Genomic DNA, 12,097 nt, shown 5'->3' with positions numbered 1-12,097 from the left:
CCTCTGGCAATGTTTTTCTCTTGCACAAGTGGGCAGCACTTGCCTTTTGTCCATGTTAGCGCTTTGTTCCAGATTTAGCTGTTGTTAAAGCGTGATTATTTGCTAATAGATAGCCAATTGCCAAAATTCAATATTCTGTTGGTCAAATTTAAGTCAAAATTACAAAACCCTGGCACCCTAGTGGACACATTTCTACACATCATCTGGCAGTGAATGAGTTAATACTCGTCTTTTCCACTTATAGAATATCTGGTTGCATGTTGCTTGTCTCCCCCCACCCCTCAAACCCTCCTCTTCTCCCCGACCCCCTGAATTGACTCTATCAACCAAGCATAAGCCTCTTATATCCATTTTGCCTGGAGTAACATACGATAAGTTTGCACGCCGACGACACCCGCTGCTCGCCCCTAATCCATTAATGTGATCAGAGTTGCGACGGCGTGCCACACAGACACTTACGAAAAAAAAAAACAATCTGTCACAGATGTGTCCGTCGCACACGGTCGGCTCTCGAAAGCATTTTAATGTCCGCCGTATGGTTGGATGGGGTTACTTTTATTACATTATTTTCATTGGCGCAAATCCATTTCAAAATCAGACACGCAGGAATCATCATGAGTCATTCTCAATGTTTCTGATTCAAATACTCTGAAACTCTCTTATTTATGTTTTATTAATTTTCAAATTATAGCCAATAATAATAATAATTTAAAAAATTAATAATAATAATAATAATAATAATAATAATAATAATAGTAATATTTCGTCATGCAATAATAATAATAATAATAATAATAATAGTAATAATAATAATAATATTTCATCATACAATAATAATAATAATAGTAATAATAACAATAATAATAATAATAATAAATATAATAATAATTAGAAAACAAAATATAATAATAGTAATTGGATTGGACTTGATTTTCCTTTATTAGTCTCGCAGTGGAGAAATTTACATTACATTAATTATAATAATTTACATTTGTAAGTTTAATAATAATAATAATAATAATAATAATAATAATAATAATAATAATAATAATACATTTAATGTCTAAGCGCCTCAAAACTCACAAGGACAATTTACAGTCATGGGATAATAACTGTTTTTTTGTGTACGATTGAGCAGCGGCAGCCATTCGCGCCTGCGTTCACTCTACCCGGAAGTAACACAGGAGCAAAATTATGAAAGGAAGAGGAAAGGAAAGAAAGAAGTAAAAAAACAAACAATACAGGAACTGCTGGAAAGGCAGCCACAAAAAAACTGAATAACAAATAATATGACAACACAAAGACACAGACTCGTTCATTCTACAGCACTTGCTGTATCCTTGTTGTGACATGAAGCAGTTCTAGATGAAAGAGGAGAGGATCAGGGACGTCATGGTGGAATGTGCACGTCCACTACAAGCTAAATGTTGCAAGCAAACACGAAGCTGTAGCATCCATTGATCCATCCTGTGTTCTTCCATCACCGTTTGGTTCGGGGCCGCCACAAAAATGGACAAAATCCGACTTCAACGGACAGTTAGGACGGCGGAAAAAATCATTGGCACCGCCCTACCCACTCTCGAGGACTTGCACACTGAGAGAATCCAAACAAGGGCGCGGAAAATCCGACTGGACCCTCCGCACCCTGCCCACCACCTTTTCCAGCTACTCCCCTCAGGCAGGCGCTACCGATCCATGCGCACCAAATCCAGCAGACATTTAAACAGCTTCTTCCCCCAAGCCATTAACTCTTTGAACTCTTCAACAGTAGCCAAAATGGAACTGTATAGTGCCACTTAGCAGTTTTTTTTGACGACGATACTAGTGCAGCGTGTTCTACCGGAAACAAATTCCTTGTGTGTTCTACATACTTGGCAATAAAGATGATTCTGATTCTGATTCTGATTCTGATGAAAAGAGATTTTCTCACATCCGATCCACTTCAATTCTAAGCCGCGATAGTTCCACATACGCGTGTATGTTTGTGTATAACCCGTGTGCATTTTGCTACGTACTGTATGCAGCAATTTCAACGTCCTTTCACGTGCAATAATAATAATAATAATAATAATAATAATAATAATAATAATAATAAAATAAAATAATAATAAAAAACCCACCACGGGCTCGTGTTCAGCCCAAGAAGACACAAAATAAAATCACAGTCGCTGAGAAGAAGGAGATAATTGAAAAACACAAACGAGGTGTGCTTTTTTGTGATTTAGTGGCCGAGCACGGCTATGCTAAGTCAACCGGAACAGAGAAGCCATCAAAGGTGCGTCTGTTGCAAAAGATGTTTCCGTGCTTTCAAAGCGACGGTCTCGGGCAATCGAAGAAGTTGAAAAACTTCTGTTAATTTGGATTAACGAAAAGCAGCTATCCGGCGACAGCATGAGTAAAGCTATTTTATGTGAGAAAGCACGGCTAATTCACGCCGATATCGCCATGCACCAACCTGGAAGTTCGGCGCTTATTGAGGATTTTAAAGCCAGTAACGGATGGTTCGAGAACATCTGAGGGCGAGGAGGAGATGGCTGCAGCATCAAGTGAGCTCATAAAGGCAATGTTGGCAAAGTGGAATGATGTGCAGGCTTTTACCGAACAGTTCCATTCAGAAAAGACTGTGGCTATGACAATCATCAACATGATGAACGATAATGTGATGCCTCTGCTTCGTAAGACCTTACAAGTCAGAAGGCAACAGGTGTCAATTAAGAGGTTTTCAGCAAAAATGATGAGGAGTCTCCAAAGAAAAAAGAAGAGAAGCAACACCAGAGGTTAAGTTACCAACAGTCTTTATGGAAGGTGACTTCCATAAGCCATCAACGACCATCAAAAAGGCAAATAAAACTTTATTTTACAGTGGTCGAGTGGTTCGCACACCGGCTTCACAGTGCAGAGGTCGCCGGTTCGCGTCCCGGTCAGGCCTCCCTGGAGCTTGCATGTTCTCTCCGTACCCGCGTGGGTTTTCTTCGGGTCATCCGTTTTCCTCCCACACTCCAAAAAAAAAACATGCATGGCAGGCAGATTGACCACTCCAAATTGTCCCTCGGTGTGAGAGTTACTGTTGTATGTCTTTGTGTGCCCTGCAATTGGCTGGCAACCAATTCAGGGTGTCCCCCGCCTCGTGCCCGAAGACAGCTGAGAAAGGCTCCAGCAACCCCCGCCACCCTAATGAGGAATAAGCGGTACGGAAAATGAGATGAGATGAGATAATAATAATAATAATAATAATAATAATAATAATAATAATAATAATAATAATAATAATAATAATAATAATAATAATAATAATAATAATAATAATAGCGGCCCGGTAGTCGAGTGGTTAGCACAACGGCTTCACAGTGCAGAGGTCGCCGGTTCGCGTCCCGGTCCGGCCTCCCTGTGTGGAGTTTGCATGTTCTCCCCGGACCCGCGTGGGTTTTCTCTGGGTCCTCCGGTTTCCTCCCACACTCCAAAAACATGCATGGCAGGCAGATTGACCACTCCAAATTGTCCCTAGGTGTGAGTGTGAGAGTGACTGTTGTATGTCTTTGTGTGCCCTGCGATTGGCTGGCAACCAATTCAGGGTGTCCCCCGCCTCGTGCCCGAAGACAGCTGAGATAGGCTCCAGCAACCCCCGCGACCCTAATGAGGAATAAGCGGTACGGAAAATGAGATGAGATGAGATAATAATAATAATTACCGGCCAGGATACCCCAAAAGCCAAGTGAAGCCGGATGCGCTCAAAAATCAAGACGTGACCACTCTATCGGACAGCGACGACGTCCAGACCATCAGTTGTGGATCCAATGACAATAAGGAGAAAGAAAAAGTTGTCCTGGGTAAGAAGATGGACAAACAAAAAGCGCATCTCCACTCATGTGTCTCTTAATTTGTGGCTGTCGCTGCTCACCCACAAAAAAAATTGATCCTGTGACTGTAAAGTGTCCTTGAGAGTTTTGGAAGGTGCTTAGAAATCAAATATATTATTATTATTATTATATAACAAAAATAATAATATCAAGAAGAAATACAACAATAATAATACAAATATAATAATAATAATAATAATAATAATAATAATAATAATAATAATAATAATAATAATAATCATCATCATCATCATCATCATCATCATCATCATCATCATCATCATCATCATACATTGAGTGGTTAGCACGTCGACTTCACAGTGCAGAAGTCGTGAGTTCAAGACCTCCGGCCTGCTTGTGTGGAGTTGACATGTTCTCCACAGGCCCGCCAGGGTTTTCTTTGGGTCCTCCGGGTTCCTCCCACATTCCAAAATGGCCTCTCATCTTTATATCTTTTTCACGTCCATTACAATGGCTCATCAATCCTGAATTTTTACCGATGCAACCTACTGATTTTCCAGTAATGCAGTAAATGATTTCACGCGCACCAAAAAGGAAACCCGGACACAAACTGTCACGTGTAAATATCGCATGTCACGTCACCTCTGAAGGTTGGCCTGTCCGGTCGCGTCCCAATCGACTTTATGCCCGTTATTTAATCCAATATCACCAACCCATTTTCATATGAGGAATATGATCGCACCTCGCTCTGTGAGCTTGCTACGGGCTAAATCACTTCATCTCCACAAGGCCATTCATCATCGCATCCATTTTTGCCGTTTCGTTCCCGGTGTCAGATTAAAGAACACCTTGCGTGTTGGTTCGAGAATCATGTGGCACTCATTAACGTGGATTATGTCAAAATTACATCAGATTTATGCCGCAATGTATAAAATATATTTTTTCTCCAAAGATCGGCTGTGGGATTATTGGGGAAATGAAAAAAAAATGTCATGAAACTAAGAGGAAAGTAGTTATGTTAAAGATTGGCAGTGAACACAAAGGTGCTTCAAATTGACTGTGAATAAATTCATCCTGTCCACGAAATTTTCGCGAATGGAGTTTTTTTTTTGGGTCAAATAATGCTGGTGGTGGCTCTCTGTTACGATTTCTGTGGAATCTCCAGCGTCTCTCAAACCTTTCTTCGATCAAGCAGATGGCGTCACATATTTATTATACATAAAATAAGATATATTTTGTGTAGTTTTAAGGCTTAGTAGAAAATTATGTTGGGAATTGATTATTCTCATTTTAATGGTTTACTATGGGAAATAAATGTTTGGCAGACGAACCATTAAAATGAGGTATCACTCCATCGACTTGGTTATAGTCACAAGAAGGAATCATGCCATGTTACTTCCGACTAACTTCCTGACACTTCAGCAGAGGGAAGGGGGGGGCGTCTTTGTTGTTGACTCGCAAAAATGCTGCAAATACGCCATCCTTGTCAACGAGCCATGGATAGCCATGGATTAGATGCTTTTCACACGTTGGGGAGAATTTCTTCACGGTAACCGAAAATGGTCCCATTTTCACATTTCCGCTTTTACGCAGCCATGTTTCATGAATTGAACCGTGAAACGAGTTTGGGATCTTACAGGTTGCCTGGATATCACATCATCACTAAAAAAAAATTAATTGGATGCCGTGTCTGGTTTGAGATCAAAAGCGGCGAGGTGTGTTAGAACCGCCGAGCGGTACCGTCATGTCAGCTCTTTGTTGTCACGTTTTGTTTCCACCACCATTCAGTGGATTTGAAAGAAAGCAAGAAATGTGTTCAAAGACGGAGAGATGTTTAATCAGGAATGGGGGAGAAACGGTATCGAGGTCTTTGATCTCAATTGTCCGATTTTTCTTTTTTTGTTTTTTATCACCAAGGTCGGCCATCTTTTTTTTAGGACCCCTTTCGAGTAGGGGTGTCAAACTAATTGTTTACCGTGGAACACGTTGTAGTTATGGTTTCCATTAGAATGTGTCAATCCCCTCCACATATTTAATCCAGAGCGCACAACAAATTAATGAAGAACTACCGTATTTTCCAGTGTATAAGGCGCACTGGAGTAGAAGGCGTATTACCAACAAATGGTGTCTTTTCAACCCTTTTCTAGATATAAGGTACACCTTCAATCAATGAAAAAAACTTCAAATATAGTAATTTATCAAAGTTTTGCCAAATATAAGGCACACCTCACTATAAAGCGCTACATTGGAGGCTGGGGTTATGCACAACTTCTTCTACAGGGGGAATGGAGTTGCGAGAACTATTGTGGCTCAATATTTAATCTATTTGCTATCTATTAGCTAACTGGCCGGCTAGCTAGCTATCTGGCTGGCTATCTCTTAGTTATATTAGTGATATATTATTTATATTTTATATTAGTTATTTAGCGAGTTGTCTAGCTGTCTAGTTGGCTATCTATTGGCTATCTATTGGCTATTGGCTATTGGCAATTGGCTATCTATTAGCAAATAACCAATAAAATTGTTTTGGAAGAATGCCGCCTCGGTGTCGTGCCATAGTCTTGATACCGCCCTTCTAATATAATAAATATTGTGAGTCCATGATGTGAGCACACTCGTGATCGTGCAGTCATTGTCTATAAATCGTGTGTGTCCGGAATATTCCGCAAATAAACCCTCCAAAGGTACTGTTTATCGACTCCGCTTTTATTTGGATTAACAAAATACTCATCATCCGATATTAACGAACACACGGAGGAGAGAAGGCCACTCTCCTCCAACACTAGCTTGCTTTCTATGTATTTTAATTATTTTTGGGTTGAGTGAACGCTGGCGTGTGTGGCTGCCACTGCTCACCCACAGAAAAACTTCTCCTGTGACTGAAAAGTGACCTTGAGAGTTTTGAAAGGCGCTTATAAATGAAATTTATTATTATTATTATTATTATTATTATTATTATTATTATTATTATTATTATTATTATTATTTATTATTATTATTATAAACATGCCCTCCAAACAACGTAAGCAGTGGACCAAGCACTAAAGATGGAAGACAACACTGAGACACAAAACGGCATTGCCCGCTCTACGGCGGTGTCCTTGCTGCGGACATTTTTCAACTTTTCACACTCTCGGTGGATTCTTTGTTTTGTCACTGCAGAATGGAAATCTTACCAATGTCAGGGATGCATCTGGGCCGCGCCCTTGCGCCATTTATGCATTTTGACAGCCACATGATCTGCGCCACATGACATACTTGTGTTAAAATATTGAAAGGAATAAATGTAGTTAAACAGCGATTGAAAAATGTTTGTTTTCCTTCAAAGATTTTAACTTGGATTGGATTTGGATTTGCCTTTATTAGTCTCGCAGTCTTTGGTCGTCTTGGCGCGTTCCATAGTCGTGATTGAGGATATCTTGGGCTTTTCTCTGAAGTGCTGGAAACCGCCAAAAGAGATAATCGAATACATGCCGCTGCTCACCCACAGAAAAAAACTGAACCTCTGGCTGTAAAGTGACCTTGAGAGTTTTGAAAGGCGCTTAGAAATGAAATGTATTATTAGTATTAGTATTAGTATTAGTATTAGTATTAGTTTTAGTATTAGTATTAGTATTAGTATTAGTATTAGTATTAGTAATACAGTAAAGTCTCGTTATATCGATATCGGTTATATCGATAGTACTGCTTATTACGATACTATTTCTATGAACGCAAGGAGAAAATTTACATGCCGCAGGATCGGATATATCGATAGTCCGGTTATATCGATATTTTTTCCGACTCCCGAGAATATCGATATAACGAGACTTTACTGTATTAGTATTAGTATTATTATTATTACTATTATTACAGTATACATTTACCCATGGTGCATTGCAGTATTTACATCGAATGACCGACATCGATGGCTGCAATATGGAGCGTGAGAACAGGAGTAAAACTCAAAGAGATTAAAAACAGGCAGCAAACGAACATTCTCGTTTTTTTAAGAAACAATCAAATAAGTCTGCGGAGCATAGTGACAATTTGTTGCAGCAAACTGCTGTTAATAATTCGAATTTAGTGGATAATAGGAATGATTTCAATGCTGTTGCATCACATTGGAAATCTAAGCAAATACATTTGTTTAAGCAGAGTAAGAAATATTGTGCAAAGTATGTTCTCCTTGTCTTGTAGTACCGTAGAATATCAAAATAGCGCGGGATTAATTGTGTAGTAACTAAAGTAACTAACTTTACTGAGCGAGTTGCTTGATCTGTAGCCACAAAGGGGCATAAGTCTTCTTGTGCCGGTCCCAAGCCCGGATAAATACAGAGAGTTGTGTCAGGAAGGGCATCCGACGTAAAAGCTTGGCCAAAACAAATATGCGAATCAAACCTCTAAAGATGGAGGACACTGATTTGCTGAAGGGAAAAGCCGAAAGGAAAAGAAGAAGATTATTATTATTATTATTATTATTATTATTATTATTATTATTATTATTATTATTATTATTTATTATTATTATTATTATTATATTACTTAACATATAAGGCGCACCTGCGTATAAGGCGCAGGGTCATATTGTGAAGAAAATCAAGGCTTTTGAGTGCGCCGTATACACTGGGAAATAGGGTACTTTTCAAATTTGAAGTAAAAAATAATGACTATTGTTGTGGTGTACATGGGAGAATTTGAAATTTTGGTTTGGACTTTAGCTAGCATCATGGAATATCATAGAAAGTTTCGTTTGCTTTCGCGGGATGAATAAAATGATATGGGGGACCAGGTTTGGCCCCCGGGCCTTGATATGGACACCTGTGCTTTCGAGGGTCTCAAAATTCAGTTGGCTGGTAGCAGGCAGAGTTGCACTCTACTGACTGATGCCAAATTAAAAACAAAGAAACTTTTCTCACAGCCGCAATTTAGCGACTCAGGAATATTTTGATTTATTTTTTATTGTGTGTTCCGCAATGTAATTAACCATGAATGACTGCATGTTTTGTTTTTTTTTCTGAATAAACTTACAAAGCACAACCGAACGTTGAGATGACTATCAAGGGTGCTTTGATGAAAGTCCAAATTAAATACATTTTAAAAAACAGAACTGCAGATGAAAACGGAAGGCTCACATGGGGTCTGGCCGAACTGATGTGTAGTGGTGGCGAACTTAACTCAGGTCAACAAGCGGCAGTTTGACCGATTCATGAATCAAATACCCCGAAGGAAAAAAAGCAGTGTACAGTACTACAGGAGATGTTGCCGTGACGGTATCTGCAATGTATAACTACTGTATTGAGTGTAGTCACTCATTGCTATGCAAGTGTGTGACATACTGGCTGGCCAAAATTGTAGTACGCCTTGCCGGCTGCTTGCGCATTGCGGTGCCAGGCGTAGAATTAAAAATGCAGTCGTGGTTGTAAGTACGGGTGGTCGTAACTCGCACAGGTCGTAACTCGGATGTTACTTGTAATTTTATTTTAGCACCAAAGTTGTTACATTTGATGATCCATTCAAGGATCCATTCAAGGATCCTATGTAGTGCCCCCCACCAATCCCTTCAGATCCATTTTTCATTTCTCAAAACATTTCACTTTGATGACGAGTGACAGACAAAACATGAAGGGAAATATTACCCCTCCCAAGGCAATTAAATTTCATTTTTGTTGTTGCCGTAGGTTTGGCCTTATCGTATTAAGCAGGCAGGAGGTGGGTATCGCACGCTTGCTCATAACCCAAATAAATTCAATTTCTGCTTTCTGGTCATCATCGCCACTCTCCTGTTCTCTGCTCGCACTTTTGTTGAGGTGGCAAATCACAAAAGGGACGAGAAATTGGGGGAGGGGGTTAGGGGTGTACGGATCACAGGCGTCAAATTCGACTACAACATTGACAATGAAAAAAAAAAAATACTTTGGCCAATATTTTCTTAATTTTGTGATGCTAAAGTTGCATTGAAGGCTTGTGCGTGGGGGGATGGGTGGGTAGGTGAAGTTATTCAATTGAGGCTCTGATTGGTTTTGTCCAAGGGCTTTTCTCCATTTTACACTAGCTATCAATCAAGTTATAAATCTATCTATCTTGCTAGCTATCTCGCTATCTAGCTAGCTATCGATCTAGTTAATCTATCTAGCTATATAGCTAGCTAGCTATCAATGTAGTTATAAATCTATCTATCTTGCTAGCTATCTCGCTATCTAGCTATCTATTGATCTAGTCCGCTATCGATCTAGTTAGCTATTGATTTAGTTAATCTATCTAGGTATCTATCTAGCTAACTGGCTATCTCGCTATCTTGCTATCCAACTAGCTATCGATCTAGTTCACTATCGATCGAGTTAAAAAAAACGACATCACAAATAAGCTACAAAACGTGACTCCCATCGGGGAATAAATACATCGCACCCAGATTCCTACCAGCGTTTATATTTCTCGTCTCTATATTCAGAAATTATCTCTTTGGCAAGAATAGAAACGAAACCCAGCCAAGAGGGACATACGGATTTTTAACGGCATATCGTTTTGTTTTTTTACATACATTAGGGACGAACATAACCTGAGCTCATCGACATCGTTTAGCTAGCTTCTTAGCTTATAAGCTATATGGCGGCTTGCTGATTGTTTTTAACAAAAGTAAAGAATTTGACTCTCTAAGTTGAGTCACTCGCAAGCAGCGAAGAGCAACTCGGAGAGCAAACGAATGAGAGACCATCTGGGAACCTTTGTGTGACAGATCCGAACCACTGAATATTCATTTGCCGTCCTCCCCTCATCGCATTAGATTAGAACCCATGTGGCAAAAGGGGGCAGGGGCGGTTGACAACGCGCTTAGCTTGTCTGGGTCTTTTACAGCTGCGCGTTAAAGAGCGCATTTGCCAAATGGACGTGAATGTGACAAATGTTCCGGGATAGCTCACGAGGGAAATCGCCTTTTGTCTTGACAACGTCCACTTATGTGTCCTGCATTGAAGTGCAGCTGTTCTCCGCATATTGGTGACGCTCGTTGAAATTAGGCTCAGTTTCTCACAATAATTGTTTTATGATTGGCTGAATACTGCATTTAGTTGTTTATTTATTCAATCATTTATTTATTTATTTGTTTATTCGGTCATTCGGTCATTCAGTCATTTATATATTTATTTATTTATGTATGTATTTATTTGACGCAGAGCGTTGTCTAACGTGGCCGAAAAAAACAAAAAACAAAACACGATTGGTTTCCCGGAATGCCCAGAAAGGCACGTAAATTCTGCCAAATTTAACATACATACATACAAACACAGCAAACTAAACTTCGATGGCATTGGATGAAAATACCCATGTTTATTTATTTATTTATTTATTTATTTATTTATTTATTCTGACATGTATTTATTTATTAGATTGTTTATTTATGTATATGTGTATTTATTTATTTGTTTCTATTTCTTTGTTTAAATATTTATGTATGTATTTCTTCATGTATTCATTTATTCTGACATGTATTTATTTATTTATTCTGTCATGTATTTATGTTTATTTATTTATTTTATTTATTTGTTTGTTTAAATATTTGTTCAAATATTTATTTATTTGTTCTGCTGTGTATTTATTTATTTATTTATTTATTTATTTATTTATTTGTGTGTTTCTTTATTCATGCGTTTATTTATTCTGCCATGTATTTATTCATTTTATTTTTTCATTTTTATTTATTTATTTACTTGTTTAAAGGGCAACCGACGTCACTTTTTTTTTTTTTTAACTGACATCAGAAAAACGTTTTATAGCATCTAAAATACCCAAAACACGCAGTATGATATTTTTACCCAAATGCAAAACACCAATAAAATTTAAAATTTTATTGGAAAATAAAATTTACGTTAAAATAACATTTGGACTTAAAGTGTCCAAAATCTGCAAAAAAATGAGCTGCGAATTGGGCATTTTCAGAAAGTCCCGCCCCCAGTTCGTGACGTTATGAATATGATTCAAATAGTTCTGAAGAGGAAAGCATACATGTTTGCAATCAATTAAATAATTCATTCCGTGTCATTTTGAGGCAAACAGGCGGGGGGGAATGTCTCACCCAAAAAGAGGCAAGAAAATGGCCACGAGCTGTGAGAAATGAATCAGACCATTCCACAGGCTGATAAATTCTTCCATGGAGCTTGGACTCCCTCTGCTGGCGGCTTTTGGATGTAAAATAAGGTTTTCAAAAAAACAGTACAGCAAAATACATTGACGTGATGGAAGGTCCGCTACAGTGCGTCTTTTTTACGGTGAACGGCGGTTCTTTTCTGACGTCACATGAGGAC

The 12,097-nt window shown here is 38.7% G+C and overlaps 1 protein-coding gene across 1 annotated transcript in view; it reads left to right on the top strand.

Annotated features, from left to right (window-relative positions):
- Positions 1-12,097, top strand: part of LOC148894497 (low-density lipoprotein receptor-related protein 1B-like) — a 334,893-nt gene that overhangs the window by 59,020 nt on the left and 263,776 nt on the right. The window lies entirely within an intron of this gene.

The sequence above is a fragment of the Hippocampus bargibanti genome, linkage group LG08 (assembly GCF_051943395.1).
Source record: "Hippocampus bargibanti isolate YZ-2025 linkage group LG08, ASM5194339v1, whole genome shotgun sequence".
Classification (NCBI taxonomy): Eukaryota; Metazoa; Chordata; class Actinopteri; order Syngnathiformes; family Syngnathidae; genus Hippocampus; species Hippocampus bargibanti.
The sequence above is the reverse complement of the archived record's forward strand: the minus strand, read 5'-3'. Positions and strand labels throughout refer to the sequence as shown.